General features: G+C 31.5%; 1 protein-coding gene across 1 annotated transcript in view; it reads left to right on the top strand.

Moving 5' to 3' along the window:
- Positions 1-2,424: 2,424 nt before the first annotated feature.
- LOC119085615 (protein tramtrack, alpha isoform-like) overlaps positions 2,425-15,568 on the top strand; it is a 106,944-nt gene continuing 93,800 nt past the window's right edge. Inside the window, exons 1-2 of the mRNA XM_037196039.1 lie at positions 2,425-2,968; positions 10,972-11,298. The gene's annotated coding sequence lies outside the window, so the exon portion shown is untranslated. The remainder of the gene's footprint in view (positions 2,969-10,971; positions 11,299-15,568) is intronic.

Raw genomic sequence — 15,568 nt, forward strand, 5'->3', positions numbered from 1 at the left:
TACTTTTTCTCATCTGGATACGAGATATCACTTTACTTCCCTTGCATAGTAATGTACTATTTCAATTAGGCTGACCAAAAAGTCACATTCCGAACAAACCATAACAACAAACTTGAATTGAATATTTTGTTTACTGGGTTATACACTGCGATCACAGTCATCACTCATATTTCTTACTTCATCAAACAAAGTGACCTAATCAATGTTTCGGAAGTTAACTCAATTCTTCATGACAAATGAAATCCAAAATTGTATCAACGTTTAATTTGTATTTCGTACAGAAACAAAATAAAATGTAACAAATTCCTAAATGAAGTTACCATAACTCGGAACGAAAAGTGACGTGATTGGGAACGAAAAGTGTAAAAAAAGTAAGAGAAATAGTGAGGGATTTTTTCTGTCTTACTGATCTACCTGGTGAGAGAATGTGACGTTTTTGGTCAGCCTGAATGAAAAATAAATTTACAATAACCGAAATTAGTTTAAAAACTCTGCTACCCCGTTACTTATGAGTTGAGTGTACGAAGTGTCAGAAGATGAATGGAATTTTACGAATTTACGAAATCGAGTAAAATCTATGGGTTTACCGCTATTATAACCAAAAGAAAAGTACGAACGATTTTGCGAAATTCGGAAACAATTCTGCTGATCATGTATTTTTTATGTGTGGGAGTTATAGACTTAATGTCATAATACACAATGACGTATGAATCATGATTGTGGATTTTTAGTATTGGACGTCATAGGTGAAGATCTATCTTCGGTATACAATTCTATAATTTCAACCATGTAATGAAATAAACAGTCGCATTTACACGCTTAATTCCTAGTCACATTCGAATACATTCATTCAAATCAAATTGAATTATTCGCATGTAATTGAACAATACCATCAAAATATTTCACAAGATATTGAATTGGTAATTGAAATGTAATTACGTCTTATATGGATTGAATTTTGATCTTTATTTAGTTCTTTTGAATCTCTAAATAATCGCGAAAGTCACCTGCTTATATCACTTAAAAATATTGATACAAAGTCTTCGTCAAATATTTTTCTTCGAACTTGCGTCACATCAATACCTACAAGTCGTAATTGGTACTATACGTACAAACTGCGACAGTAACTCACATGGAAGGTAAACGTTTCAATTAAAATCAACAGAACAGCTCAAATTATGAAAATAAAATTTCGGAAATTTAATTCGAACTCAAATTGTAATCGGAATCACAGAACGACAGTTTCTATTTTTGCGGATCACAAATATTAAATACATCGTTCTAAGAATGTATTTCCTACAAATAAAACAAAACCGAATAAAGCGAACCTAAATTGTTTATTATATACCTGAATATGAGAAGGGCATATCACATTAATTGGATTCTGGAAAATAAAAATAAAAAATAAAAAAATTTAATTTAAATATTTTCACATAAACATACAAAAAAAACGTCTAGATTAGGCAGGAATATTAGTCAAATTGATAAAGTGCGGCTATAACGCAGTTTGTATACTATCTGTTCCGCTTGTGAACACAAGAGCACACAGAATTCAGTATGCACATACACACATGAGTGTCTATTACAATTTTTACTCATTCGGCGATAAAGAGCATATTAATTCGCATGCAAATAATCAGTCTCGCAAATATCAACGATATAAATTTTGCTCCGAAAAATTTATTAAAATTCTCTTCTTGTGCAAATAGATATCTACTGTAAAAAAAGCTAAAAAAGCACACGTTTATATTACTATATAGGTAAACGTTAAAGTACGTTGTATCGATTCAATCAATGTACGGTGAGTGGTGTTTCTGCCGCACAGCTCCTTTTCTAACCGTCTTCCATATACACTCATGCACAAATACAAGAGTCATAGTCAGTGTCAGTATGCATTGAATATATGCGAGTTTTTTTTGGATGAAAATGAGAATCACATTTCGACATGGAGTGCTAATATTGTGTGACTACAGAGTTGGTGACTCTCGCGCATTCTCGCGGATTGCATACAATGCGCACTACCATCAAATACATTTGGCACATTTTGTCAAAATTAATATGGGTATTGAGTGTATATATATATATGAGCATATATGGCGTTGTTTCACTACGAATTCTAGTGTAGAACGTATAGTTGGAAATGTATATACCTATATTCTGTGTGGTTTTTTTTTCTTCTTCTTTGATTATTTAATTTTTCTCCTCGATTCTCTTCATTCATGTGCAATGCAATTCCAACTCGCTCATATACTCAATTTTTGTTCGAATCGTGCCCCATGCACACACTACCAATATGACATTTTATATAGAAAATATCGGGTGGTATGGTGTGTGTATGGTGCGGTTGTCTCACTCCGTTTTGCGTGTTCTTCATATGTATTATATGTTATATACAGCTTATTGCATGCATCTCTGGATTTTCAGAGTAGTTTGTTAGAAACGCAACGCTGCGTTCTAAGTACGAACGTCAGTTCGATACAAGTCGCTGCTCGGCCGCATTGTAAAGTGCAGCGGGTATTCTGCCACTGAGCTTTTTCAAAATTTTTCTATATAAGTTATCTGTTTTTCCATGTTAAAAAGTTTCAAACAAAAATAATATTTGAAAATAATAATAAAAAAAATTTAAAATAATTGTCTTTGGCAACAAATTGAGATAAAAAAAAAATTAAATAAAAAATAACTAAGAATTAAAATAGAAAAAAAAAGAAAAGAAAATAGATTCAGCTTTCGGAAATATGAACAAAAATTTGTAAAAGTCGTGATTTTTGATTTTGGAAAAATGTTTTTTAAATATACGCGCCGTTTTTTAGTTTTTCGTTTTGCTATCAACCTAAAGTTTGTGAACTCGAAAATTGTCTGAAATTATACCAAATAAAAAGAGAAAAGAAAAATAAAAACGGAAATATACTGTTTTTGTACGTTTTAAGGTGCTCGTTTATGCAACTGATGAACACTTATATAAATATGTGTGAGTTATAACCGAACAGTGTGATTTGAATATAAATATGAAACAAAACAAAAAAATAATAATTATTTAACTTAACGTAGATGCAAGGATCAAAAATTACTTAAGTTATGCATAAGCTTTTTTTGTTTGAAATGAAAAACATCTCGTTAATTTGGAAACAGAAATTTCGTTTGAACTTTTTTTTTGTTCTTTCACATTTTCATTTTCATCGTATGTCTGACAGGTATATTATTTCCGTGTCATATACGGTATAAATGCAAAACATGAACATACATATACTAAATGGGCATGAAAAAAATACACTAATTTCATTTCACCTTAATTCGCGATGAACTGCAGACAATTTTAAATAAAAAATCAATATTGAGTGTGTGATTTATGGCAGAGGTTACATTGTAATCAGTTTTTCACAAAAAACATTTATTTTCAATATTTGCAAATTTGTTTTTTTTCTGTTGTAATTCTTAACATCGTTAAACGGGTTGCGAAACCCTTTTTCGTTGTCTGTTCACATACCGTCAACATTTCACTGACTCAAATCAATTTGAAAATATTTTTTTCGTATATTTTTAGATTAAATATTTTATTTGTTCCCCTAATGAAAATGAGAATTGTGACATTTATCTCCTGGTACACAAAATATGACATGTACGATATCTCGTGGTATACATATTATTATACGTATACACACCGTGTATCATTGATTAAAATTCGATTCCATTTAGGTATACAATTGGTTTTAGGCCTCGTTTTGTGAATGTGTATGAATATTGAGTTTTCAGTTCGCTTTCATTCACAGAATACGCGCCTCCACATCCATAGAGAAAATGCACCCACAAAAATTTATTCGCCTATGGTGTATTGTGTCGTGTCTGCCTTTTTTTGAAACGGGATAATTTTGCATTTTCTTTTTGTCATTGGAAGAAGATTTTTTTTTAAATTCCAATCATTCGATTCTTATTCGTGTTTATTGCTGAGTTTTTAATTCTATATAATTGCCGTCGGTGAAATTAGATTTTTTTTATTTATTACTCATGATCCGATCCGATAAATCGATAAATTGTATTTACCTAAGTTATATACGGTCGACATTATTGTTATAACGATTTTTTTATTAATTAGAAATATAATTGGACTCTGCTAAGCATTTTGTCTGCTTGGTTGAAGTTAATTGTTCGTTGACGAAATTTTACATTTTCACTCCATTATAGTCTACCATGTGTTTGTTAGATTTGAATTATTAACACATACGCAATTTGCGGGTAAATTCTCACTATCCCTTTCTCGGATTTTGAACAAGATTTTATCTTCCCGCTCGATCCTTCCGTAAATTTGTTATTTTTGTTTGATTGAGATGTAGATAAATCAAAATTTATATGTGGAACCAATCGATTAGTATTTAGATGACTATAGAAGTCATATTTCAATTGATTTTAAAGTCTAGATAGAATTGATTCGAAGCCAATAAACATGACTTTTCAATTTTTATCCACAGTTGTGCATATAACTTCAAACCTACAAAAGTACATGAAATAGCCATTACCATACGGTATGGATTTACGGATGAAATGATGATTTTGAGGTTCAAAATTAATGGAAAGTTTTTCTTTACTAATTTGTCGTCCTCAATTTTAACCTTAACAGAGACAGAAGCGTCGTCATATTAACCCTAATCTACTACTTCTTACTTCAAAGTATTGATTTGATACAAAATCTTGTACTTCATAACTTTAATCAATAACCAAAGTTAATTGCATCTTAATTTGTCGTTAATAAGAGATAACAAGCTGTTTCTGAAACTTCGTTATCCACATGTGTATTGAACGCTAAATATAAATGGAAAGCGGTTAAATTTGTACCAGCCTCCACAGTGACTGTCTTAAACTGTTCTTTCAGATTCATTTGATAGCGATCGCGTACAAGCGCCTCCAGAACGATCAATCGTTCAGTAATAACTTTCGGTTACTAAGCTTAGTTTATGCAATATGCTACCCAATGTATAATCTTGTCAATCACGACTGAAGTCATTTGATGTACAAAATGTACATTCAACGCATGTTGTACGTTGGAATGACATTTCATTGGCTGATACTGTAATTTGTATCAGCAAATTCATTATCACTTTATCACAACATCATCGCGCTCAACGATGATCTCTGAACACATTTTCGTATCATAAATTTCAGACATTAATTGCATATGTACGCGTTTTTCCACAAGAGATTTTTTTTTTTTTTCGTAGTCATAAACGTAAAAACATCTTGCCTTCATTGCATGTTGTCCGACAGAGTGTGTTTCGTGTGACTTTTTCAGATGTGTAAGACACACTATATGCTCAGAGATCAAATCAAATTGATGCGAATAGGCAAGTCAGTAATTAATTAATTCGTGCCAATTCGTTATGTAGTATAAAATCATGGCCAGTTAACTTTGCAAAAACTTATATATTTCCACTTTATATAGCTGATAAAATGACAATGCATCCAATTTATATTTCAGTTTTAAACTCTTCCTCATTAATCTTTCTTTAAACTCAATAGAGACGTTGATAGTAGCAATGACTATTTTTTTTGTCCTCCGTCTCTTCGTTTTCTGTTAAATTGAATCGTGTGAACTTTTCTTCTTTTTTTTAAAGTTTAGTTAAGGGATATTTTAAATAATTCAATAAACAAAAGAAACTTTTGCACTCGCCCCGTCTTGTAGCCCATACATTATTAATTGTGATTCTGGAAAAACTTCGATAAGTTTTTAATTCGCCAAGATAATACGGGACGCGATCTTCCACTAACAATGTATAGAGTTACAGAGACTCTTATAATAATTTAATTAGTAAAGGACTATAGCGACGGACTCTGAAAACTTTCCATTGTGTTTGTGCTTCAAACAAAATGCAATGTACAAAATTAATCACGAACGTTTCATACATTTATCAGCCACCACGTACAGCTATTAGATGTGCAAAAGCACTCAGTATTTATGCGATTTCGTGTTTCATAAGAAATTATATTTATGTCTTAATTTGTAAACGAAATTCTCTCGCAATTAATTTATGATGCAAATGAAATATTTTGACATTTTTTGGTCAACAACTTTCCAAACACCCGAGACCAAACTCAAATAATTTCTCACATCAACTTTGACGGCAAACATTAATTCAAAAAAGTATTCTGCAATATAATAGGCGGCATGATGACGTTGGATGCAAAATTTATCATAAATACCACCTATAATGACAAATTGTTCTTATTGTAATTGTACCGTTTAGTGTTGGCTTCCATAACCTGTTAGAGACGGTAAGGAATGTGACGGTAAGGTGACCAGTCTATTACTTCCATCTATCAAAGTATTTTTTATCTGTTGATTTCAAATCTTGTACTTCAATTTTTTTAACATGCATTTTACTATATAAAGGACCGTGAGTTTGTCATTATTTTTGTCGTCGTTATCGATAACAGATGAATAGCCGTATGTGACAGGATTAATACCACTGAACAAGAACTGATTCTTTCGCAATATTAGACGATGTTGATCAGTCGATGATGTAAATAGACAGGTTTCTTTACTTCGCGTCCTAAAAATTAAATCCTTACTAATCCAGTAAATAACACAACTTGATCACAATAGTCACGCTACATCTTGTCCAATGCAAAGTTAGTACACTTGTCTCCGCAAGATCATAAATACAAATTCGGTTATTTAAAAGCAAACAAAATAACGGGTTTGCCTATGACAGAAGAGAACAACCATACCGTTGCTAATTACGTTTGTCTGTAAAGCCAATAGAATAATTTCGATTTTATTCACAAATTCTAATAAAAACCTCACGGTTTCTGTAGGATGACGGTATGAACAGAAAATCTGCTACTTCTTTTGTTTATGGCTACCGTATGAAACCGACTCTTTGACTTAGTTTAAAATACAATTCGCTCAATATATCAGAGCGCTCGACAAAGTGCATTCCAATTTGTTGTCCATGTAGCCGATAACAGAGAACGACTTCGTAAAATCATACTGACGCATACGTGCCGTTCCGTAAAAACGGTTCACATATTCACACAATAGTCAAAAAGTTTCTATTTTGTCTTAATACAATAAGCGTCATCCTGCTATCGCAACATATAAAACATTTTCCATTGATTTCAAATCGATTTATTGTCTTCCGTCTTTTATAAAGATGGCCAATAGATCAGTTTGTTTTATATTTCGTGCACCATTAAGAATAAAATCGACATCGACAGTTTGGTTTTTTTTTCTTCAAATAAAATTGAAAATAAAGAGAAACGAAAAGAAAAAAAATCCGTCCGTTCCATTTCAATAATTTTCTTTGTAAAATTGTACATTGTGCATATTATATGTATCGACGAAGTGTATGTATATATAATACCCATATAGATTGCACATATTACGAATTGTAGGTTCGATCATAAACTTATTCTTTAATGCCATGTTATCAACGTTATTATTTGTAACACGAAAACCATTAATTACAACGAAAAATATTTTTCGCGTCTATAAAAACCTATACAGAAAATGCAACTCTATACGAAACTAATCTATATGAAATCAAGTCAAAATGCTGTATGGCTGTGTATACACACAGAGAATAGAAAACTACTTAAAAACTATAATGTTAAATGAATGTACATAACATATATCACTCTTCTATGTCGAGTTATATAAATATATAATATATATGTACGTTTTTAAAACAAAATTCCGCATGAACACGCGCTCGTATTTAGTTTTAAAACATTCACCTTGAAAATAGCACAATGCTTTTCAGTTTTGAGCTTTGCGCGATATATTTTATGTACTAAAATGCACTACACAATTACATCATATGAATGATTATAAATTATTAACAATTTTTTTTTATTGTATTATTTTAAATATTGCCTGGTTGGTGATAAGATTAGTGAACAAAATTTTTTTTTCTACTCTCAATACTTCGTACAAATATCTACATTTTATGTGTACATATGTACATATATTTTCGCGAATGGAACATATATATACATATTTGTGCACGTACAGTAGAAGTATTATATACTTGCGCGAAATGAAAAAAAAAACGCTTCTCTTTTAACATTGACATTATCTTGTACAGCTCCGATTCGCACTAACACACATCGTTCTCATAGAAGTGATATAATCGCATTTTAAACAGCCACAAAAATTCAAACGAAAAAAAATATAAACAAATGTTTATAAATATAACCGAGTATGTATTCGAGATATCATTTCAACTCACGCGAAAAGGAATACAACAACAACGAAATAAAAAATTGCACAAAATTTATAACTGATAATAAATGTATATTAATAATTGCAGCTGCACTTTGTGCAGTGCCTGATCCGAGAGAAAGAGAGAGAGAGAGCAGTTAGACGTAAAGTAGTTGAAAGTTAATGTATATTGAAATCGCATGGCATGGAAAGGTGTTATAAAAGAAAGGAAAAAAAATAAAACAAAAAAAAAAATCGGGTAGAAAAAAAAGGAAAAAATGTATACACAATTTTGAGTGATGCACTTGAATTTGATGTGTGCGCATTTATATTTTGCTACATAACAAGATATACATATATAATACACACAAATTGTGCACACAGTTTGATAAAATACATTTTGAAAATGCGGAAATTAGATGAAGGTATAAAATTCATGTGCACACGAAATTGTGTAACTCTGTTTACAGAATACGTTTTCGCATTCTGAAGGTTATCAAAGGCTTTACAACTGAATTTTCGTCAATAAATTTCTTGTTTCTGAAGAAGTTTAACGATCATGTGAGAAAGATGTTCGGTGTTTTCGATGAAAATGTTGAATCGAATCACCAAGGCTTTTGATTCACCAAAACGGAATGTGCTTTGAAGTTATAGTTTTCGGCAACAACGATTTTCTGTTCTAGTAACTTTTCATTGACTTCGGCAATTGCCTAAACTCCGATGGTATTTTCTACGACATTTTACAACAATTTTTATGGTAAAGTGAAATGAAAGGAATATTTATCGTCGGTGAGCTCGCTTTACCGCCAACATCACCGAAAAACTGATGTCATTTGCATGAAATGTAGTTAAATTTGTCAAACTTCGTTTAGCATTCGGTGAGCTATTCCCATTTTGGTTGCAATTTGTCACGCGATCGTTTCATTCAATTCTTAACGGCAAAGTGCTATTCGACTCTTAATATTCATTCATGTGGCTGAAAGTTGATCAGTTGATCCTGGCGGTTATTTTTCGTTGATACGTGTGCACAATATTTTGTGAGGGTTGTCGATCCGACAGGTGTTAACGAATTAATGTTCATGTTTTATTGTAGCTTTTTCAAAAAGAAATTTCTTGATTAGAAAGAAAAATGTCTTCATTCAAAGTATTACCATGACATACATTGGCAAATATCAGCTTGATCTCGGTCAGAAGACCAGCCAAAATAAACAAATTAATTCAGAAATATGAAAACATGTGTTTAGACCTATATACACCGGCTGTCGATTACAAACAACGCGATTTGAGCGATTTGCATATAAGTATTTGTAATGATCATTGGGGTGGTTTTGCAGTCTGTCATCAGGTTAAGGTTCTTTGAAGGCTTTTTCATCCAAATAATCTCCATTACTCATCTTTTGCTGAAATAATTGAAATGACAAGGAGTCGGGAAACGTTTTTTTTTTGTATTTTATTCGACACTGGTGAGTATATGTAGAGATAAAATTTTATTTCACATGCATCGGCGTTCCCTTAGGTATTTTCACATTACCCAACTCCGACAAATCGTAAAATTGTAATTACACAATTTTTTTTTTCTTTCGAACGACTTCTTGTGCTAAAATTCATTTTTATTCCCAGATTTCGTGACACTTATGACAAAAGCATTCAAGTTATTAAAAAAAAGCGATAAACTTTCGAGGCATGTAACATTTTATAGCCCGGGGTAATGTTCTTGATCGGAAATTAAATTTTTTTTTAAAGAAACTCTATTGTACAATCGGTAGTAGTTTAATAAGTTTAGAACGGTGAACATACATCGAAATGACGACATTATCGCGCCACTTTTATTGCCACATATTTTCAGATGAATAATGTTCTCTCATGGATTTCTTTATTCCCGAAGCCATTGCATGTAAGTAATTACACGTGTACTGGAAGTTGCAAGTCATAAATTCCAAGTATAACCTTTTTTGTTCACATTCGTAAAACTGCAAATTTCATGCGTTAATTAGTTTAATTATCTTCCAGTTTCGGATAGAATACATCAAATCTGTAAGAAAACCTAATAAAACAAAAAAAACTGTAGATAGCTAAACTTTTATTCGTATTGTGTACAATGTAATATGAAGGAAAGCTCCATGAATTTTGCTTGTGCGCTCTTTCCGGCTCTTCAACAGAAATTACAAACCGATTTTTCAAATTGATGTTGTCATGTCTATTAACCGCTGATATAACTGAAGATTTGTCATTTATTATGACAATAGGTTTTGAAAACACTTCCGTAATTAAATAAATAAATCGTCGCATAGCGAACGATACACAAAATGACGTTTGTGTTAATTATGAAAATTGAAAATGTTAAATACAGCGACATGAGATTCGGCTTAAAATTCGGCTGATGGGAAATTTGAAATATGAGCTTTGCAGGTAACATTCATTTGGGTTAGCCTGATTTTATGTTTTTTTTTTTTGCCAAACATTGAGCGATCAATGTTATATATGTGTATGGTGTGGTAGATTTAAACGGGTGTTTTTTTGCATGAAACAGTCCATTCACGGCATTAATGCCGAAATTTAAAGTTTAGGAAGATTCACCAAAGCGTCGTTCAATATTTATCGAAAAAAAAAATTGAATCCAAAAAAAAACAAATGTGGCATTTAGATTAGTTAGATAAACGATGTGTGTGTAGTGAGTGTTCAATGATTTTAGGTTCAGCATGCAATTAAATTAATGAGATGTTTTTTAGTAAGTAATTGTCCAGATCCTGACTAACTAATTCCGTTTTTCAATTTCAAAGGAGAAAGGCATTCGATCATTAAAAAGTGAAAAACAGAAAAAAAAGAAAGAAAAGAAAAACTTTGAAAAATCGAAAATACTTTTTAAATACAAGAATAACAAGCAATTACACAATTAAACCGAAAATTTACGCAAAAATTGGACAAAATTTAAAAAACAAAACAAAAAACAATTTAATAGAAAAACACATGAAACAAATTGTTTAAGCCGACCGATTTTACGAGACGAACACTATAAACAACAGAGCCGTCATTGGGTTAACGGCATATTGCTTCATTTATGGATATCTGGACGGGTAACGCCCGGCTGGCGAACTTTCTTTGTTAAGGTGAGTTTTTTTTTAAATTTATTTTCGTATCTACTTTGTTTCATTTTTACAATTTGATATTGCACTAGGAAACGTAAGCCTTGATTGAACAAATGAATTGAAATTGCATTTTATATGATTCGTTGTTTTAATTATTTAATTTTAATTCATATCGCTTAGATATTCTATATTTTGTGATGGATTAATCGATACATAATACCCTATCCGAGCTGCCGTTTTACGACTCTAGCAACATAAATAATTTATTGCCTGCCCCATGCGAAAATTGACTATTACACGGCTGTTTACCCCCTGCGAAAGCGATCCATTACACTAGGGATATTTGAGGTTTATTTCAAGTTGACAGTTCTTTCAAGTAAAATTTGCCTTGCTTTCATTTTATCTTTTTTGTTGAATGAATCGATCGATCGAAAAAGAATGTAAGAAATGTCGCTAAAATAACATTTTTTTGATAAAATTATTGATCGATGAACACAGTTATTTCAGAAAAACTTGTTACGCAAGTAATCTGGTTACAACATAATTTTAGAAGAATTCGCAACACAGAATTGTCGGCCATATTTATTGTAACAATAAAGTTCGAAGTAACACTGGCCACACATTTCGTTGTATTTTTCACTTGTAACACTAAATGCTTTTGCTTACAAACACTACACTTTGTTGCACATTTTTTTGAAAACATTAACAAGGACTAACAAAATAATTGCACAAACAATGCGTCTTCATCGATACTAACTGCGAAAAACTATTCAATGTCAACATGTCACCAACGCAATTTTAACTACTGTTGCGACAATACTAATGTAACACGAGTGCTGTTTTCGGGATCAATTTTTTAGGAGACGTGTAGCGTGTGAGCCGATTTCGTCAGCACACTAGATTTTTTTGTAAACGTTTTATCGGAAGAACAGATTTATTTTTGTTTTGTTGGTGTTGATTTATTGAGATACTGAATTTATGTAGAATTTCTGCAGAACAGCCGTGTAATAGTCAATTTTCGCATGAGCAGGCAATAAACCAGAATACGTTGGATGCTGCGACGTAATTCATTGCTCTCGGACACAATTTTGTAGAACTCACAAACTCACTCGTGTTTTTGAGCAACAAGCTTCGGTAGCTAGTTTCTCGACAAGTGTAGTTGCATACCTCGCCTTCGGCTCGGATATGCAAACTCTACACTTGCCTCGAAAACAGTTACCGAAGCTTGTTGCTCAAAAACTTACTCGTGAGTTTGCTCGTATCACAAAATTGTGTCCTTGTGTAGTGAATTACTTTCGCAGCATCCAACGTAATCTACTATTATTCTTCGACGACATGTCTCAAATTTGTTGTTAACATTTCAGAGACAGAGTCTTCTACTTCGTTTGTTTTAAGAGATTGATGCAAAATCTCTTACTTCATTTGTTTGACCACATATTTTTCTGTAAAAGACCACATTCATCACTATTCATCACTTTTTGTTGATCCCTGTCGCTAACAGATGACGCGTGTAAATACAAAATGTTTCGTGCGTTGAAAACGTTTCAGTTCAATTTGACATTCAGTACGTCACCAAATTTTGAATGTATTCTCTTTTCAAGTTTTCTTTCTAGTTGTAAACTAGATTTCACGCTAAACATTCAAAAAAAGCACAGCGATAATGCATCACTACCAACATTTTTTGAACGTTCATCTAACAAAACCAAGTTTGAATTTCAAGCTAAGTTAGAAATATTTCTTCTTTTGAATGAATTAAATATTCGTACATAGTCACATAATGTTTATTAGACTTGGCACTAGATTAGCACTAGATTCATTTAGAAAAACCCTCACATTGCCTCCCACATTTACCTAAATTTAGTATTTTTAGACTAATAATTTTCGTAGATGACGTGCACTAACGGAAAAGAGGAATACAACATGATTCAAGATTTGGAAGTTGAGGTGAGGTATAGTTCCACAAACAACTCCTAAATCTAAACATATGATGCGTTTCACCTTTCCGTGAGTGTACTTTTAATGTCTGTTTGAAATGTACTCTTTCACAATACATCTTGGATTATCAGAAGTCTTTTAATTTAATTAATTTACTAGCACCTACATATATTATTGATAGAGTCTGCCATTAAGCCTTAAATCCGCTAATGAAGTCCTAACGACCATTAAAACTACTTACACGATTTTTTAATTGGCGTCATCAACCTATTTTTAAAAAAGAAAAGAAAAAAAAAACAATTTAAATTGCATGACGCAATGAATGTCCCAAATACGAATAAAATAGTTCCAGAAACACGAGACTTTATGCTCAATACAATTAGTTTTAAAGCTACTGAAGTTTTAATTAGATTTTTGTTTTCTGTATTCTGTATCGTTATCAGAACTTAAAAAGATATTAGGTATGAATGAATAAAAAAAAACGAACGCCGGCACATGTTTCACCTGGAACAAAAGCAATGTGCAATATTTTCATAAATTCCGAATAATAATAATAATTTAAAGCAATAAAAAATTAATTATTAATCGTAATTTATCTCCTTGTAAATCATTTGCACAATTTTACATAATGTTCTATTCAATATGTCTATAAAAGCCAGTCAACATGTTACTATATGTTATAATACTTTTTTATCTTTAGTATGATTAGAAGCCTTTAAAAATAAGTAATTTTATTTTGATGATGATGTTATATGTGAAGTTAGCAATGCGAAATATTGAACATTATATTCTTTTAAACAATGTGCAGTTTGTACGTACGTTTTTTTTCTTCCTCCTCCTACCGCAATGTTAATTAAAGCTTTCAAGAGTTATAAGACAAGATAATAGTTTGTTGTGTTGGCATAATTTGTATTTTTTTTACGATTATTTTTAATAAAATTTATTGCTCCATACATTTATTTGCAATAATCTTCGGGAACATGTGAACTGTTGAATATCAGTCCTTTTTTTTCTGCGGAATATTATTGGATTCTGTAATTAGATTCGTTAAAAAGATGTTAATAATTGGATTGTGGACTGAATCGATGAAGCATTTAGCCACGGTTTTGATGAGGAAAATATTGGCGTTTTTAAAAAGTTAAACGTATACCGAAACTAATGAGAAACAACTAACAACTCTGATTATTTTGGTAACTTCAATTATCTTCTGTTTCTGTAGGCACTCTTAGATATTACGACAAAATACCAGGGACTATTTTTGTGATTTTTTTTCTATATTTTTTCACGTTCTCCTACATTTTTCCTCATTTCCCAAAAATATTTTTTACTATAATTTGGAAAAAACTATGAAAATGTGGGAAAATGCAAGAAAAAAATGGGAAAATAGTCGCTGAAGTAAATGTGACTATTGTAACTAGAAGGACTAGATTTTGAGATTTTATTATTTCGCTTGCAACAAAAATTAATATTAAAATCTAGAACTTCAAAGGCTAAAACTTTAACTTGAAAATTGGTCAAATTGTTAACATTTAACAAAGGCAAAATTTTGATTTTTGTGCAGGTAAAACGTCAGATGTTCTCACATAAATAGTATCCTAAAAGGCGCACACTCTATAACCTTTATTCTATCTCAAACCGAGATACGTTTTAAAGTCTTGTGGCATAAATTTCTATTATTGCCCTCTCTGAATCTAAACTGTCATTTGTTGCCCTCTCGTCCATTTCTTACCTCATGTCTTTGATGTACCTTTTGTTGAAAATATTATAATATTAGAATATGGCATGACATGGTATCAACCGAAAACGTTAGGCATAGACCACTGTGGTCTAAAAATACTCATACTTCTCCGATTTTCAACCGTCTTGTTCTAAATCCTCCGTTTTAGGTCCTTGTGATGTAATTTACTATTTTCAACTTTAGACCTTTCTTCCAGGCAGTTTTCACCTTTGCAGTTCTTGTAAAAAAAATAATTTAGAAAAAAGTTTCGATTACATCCGAGTGAACCGACCGAAGAGATCTATATATTCTTTCAATAATAAATAACTGAATCTATGGCTGAATTATAATCAACCGAAAAAAAAATTGAAAGAAACCTAATCACAACAAAGGTGTATGTAAAAATTATCGTTTTGCTATCAAGAGGAGAAAAAAAAACATGAATTCATTTCAAATGCAATTTCTCTTATCAGTTTATCGTTATTAAACGCACTGATAACAGTTGAAAATACAAAAAGGTGTTTTAGGGCAATTCAATATGCATCACCGGTGTGTACATACAATGTTGGTGTGTTATAAAATTTTGTGAGCGTGGTAGTTATCATGTCATTAAAATTATATAATAGAATTCTCGCCATT

The sequence above is a fragment of the Bradysia coprophila genome, chromosome X (assembly GCF_014529535.1).
Source record: "Bradysia coprophila strain Holo2 chromosome X, BU_Bcop_v1, whole genome shotgun sequence".
NCBI classification, from domain to species: Eukaryota; Metazoa; Arthropoda; class Insecta; order Diptera; family Sciaridae; genus Bradysia; species Bradysia coprophila.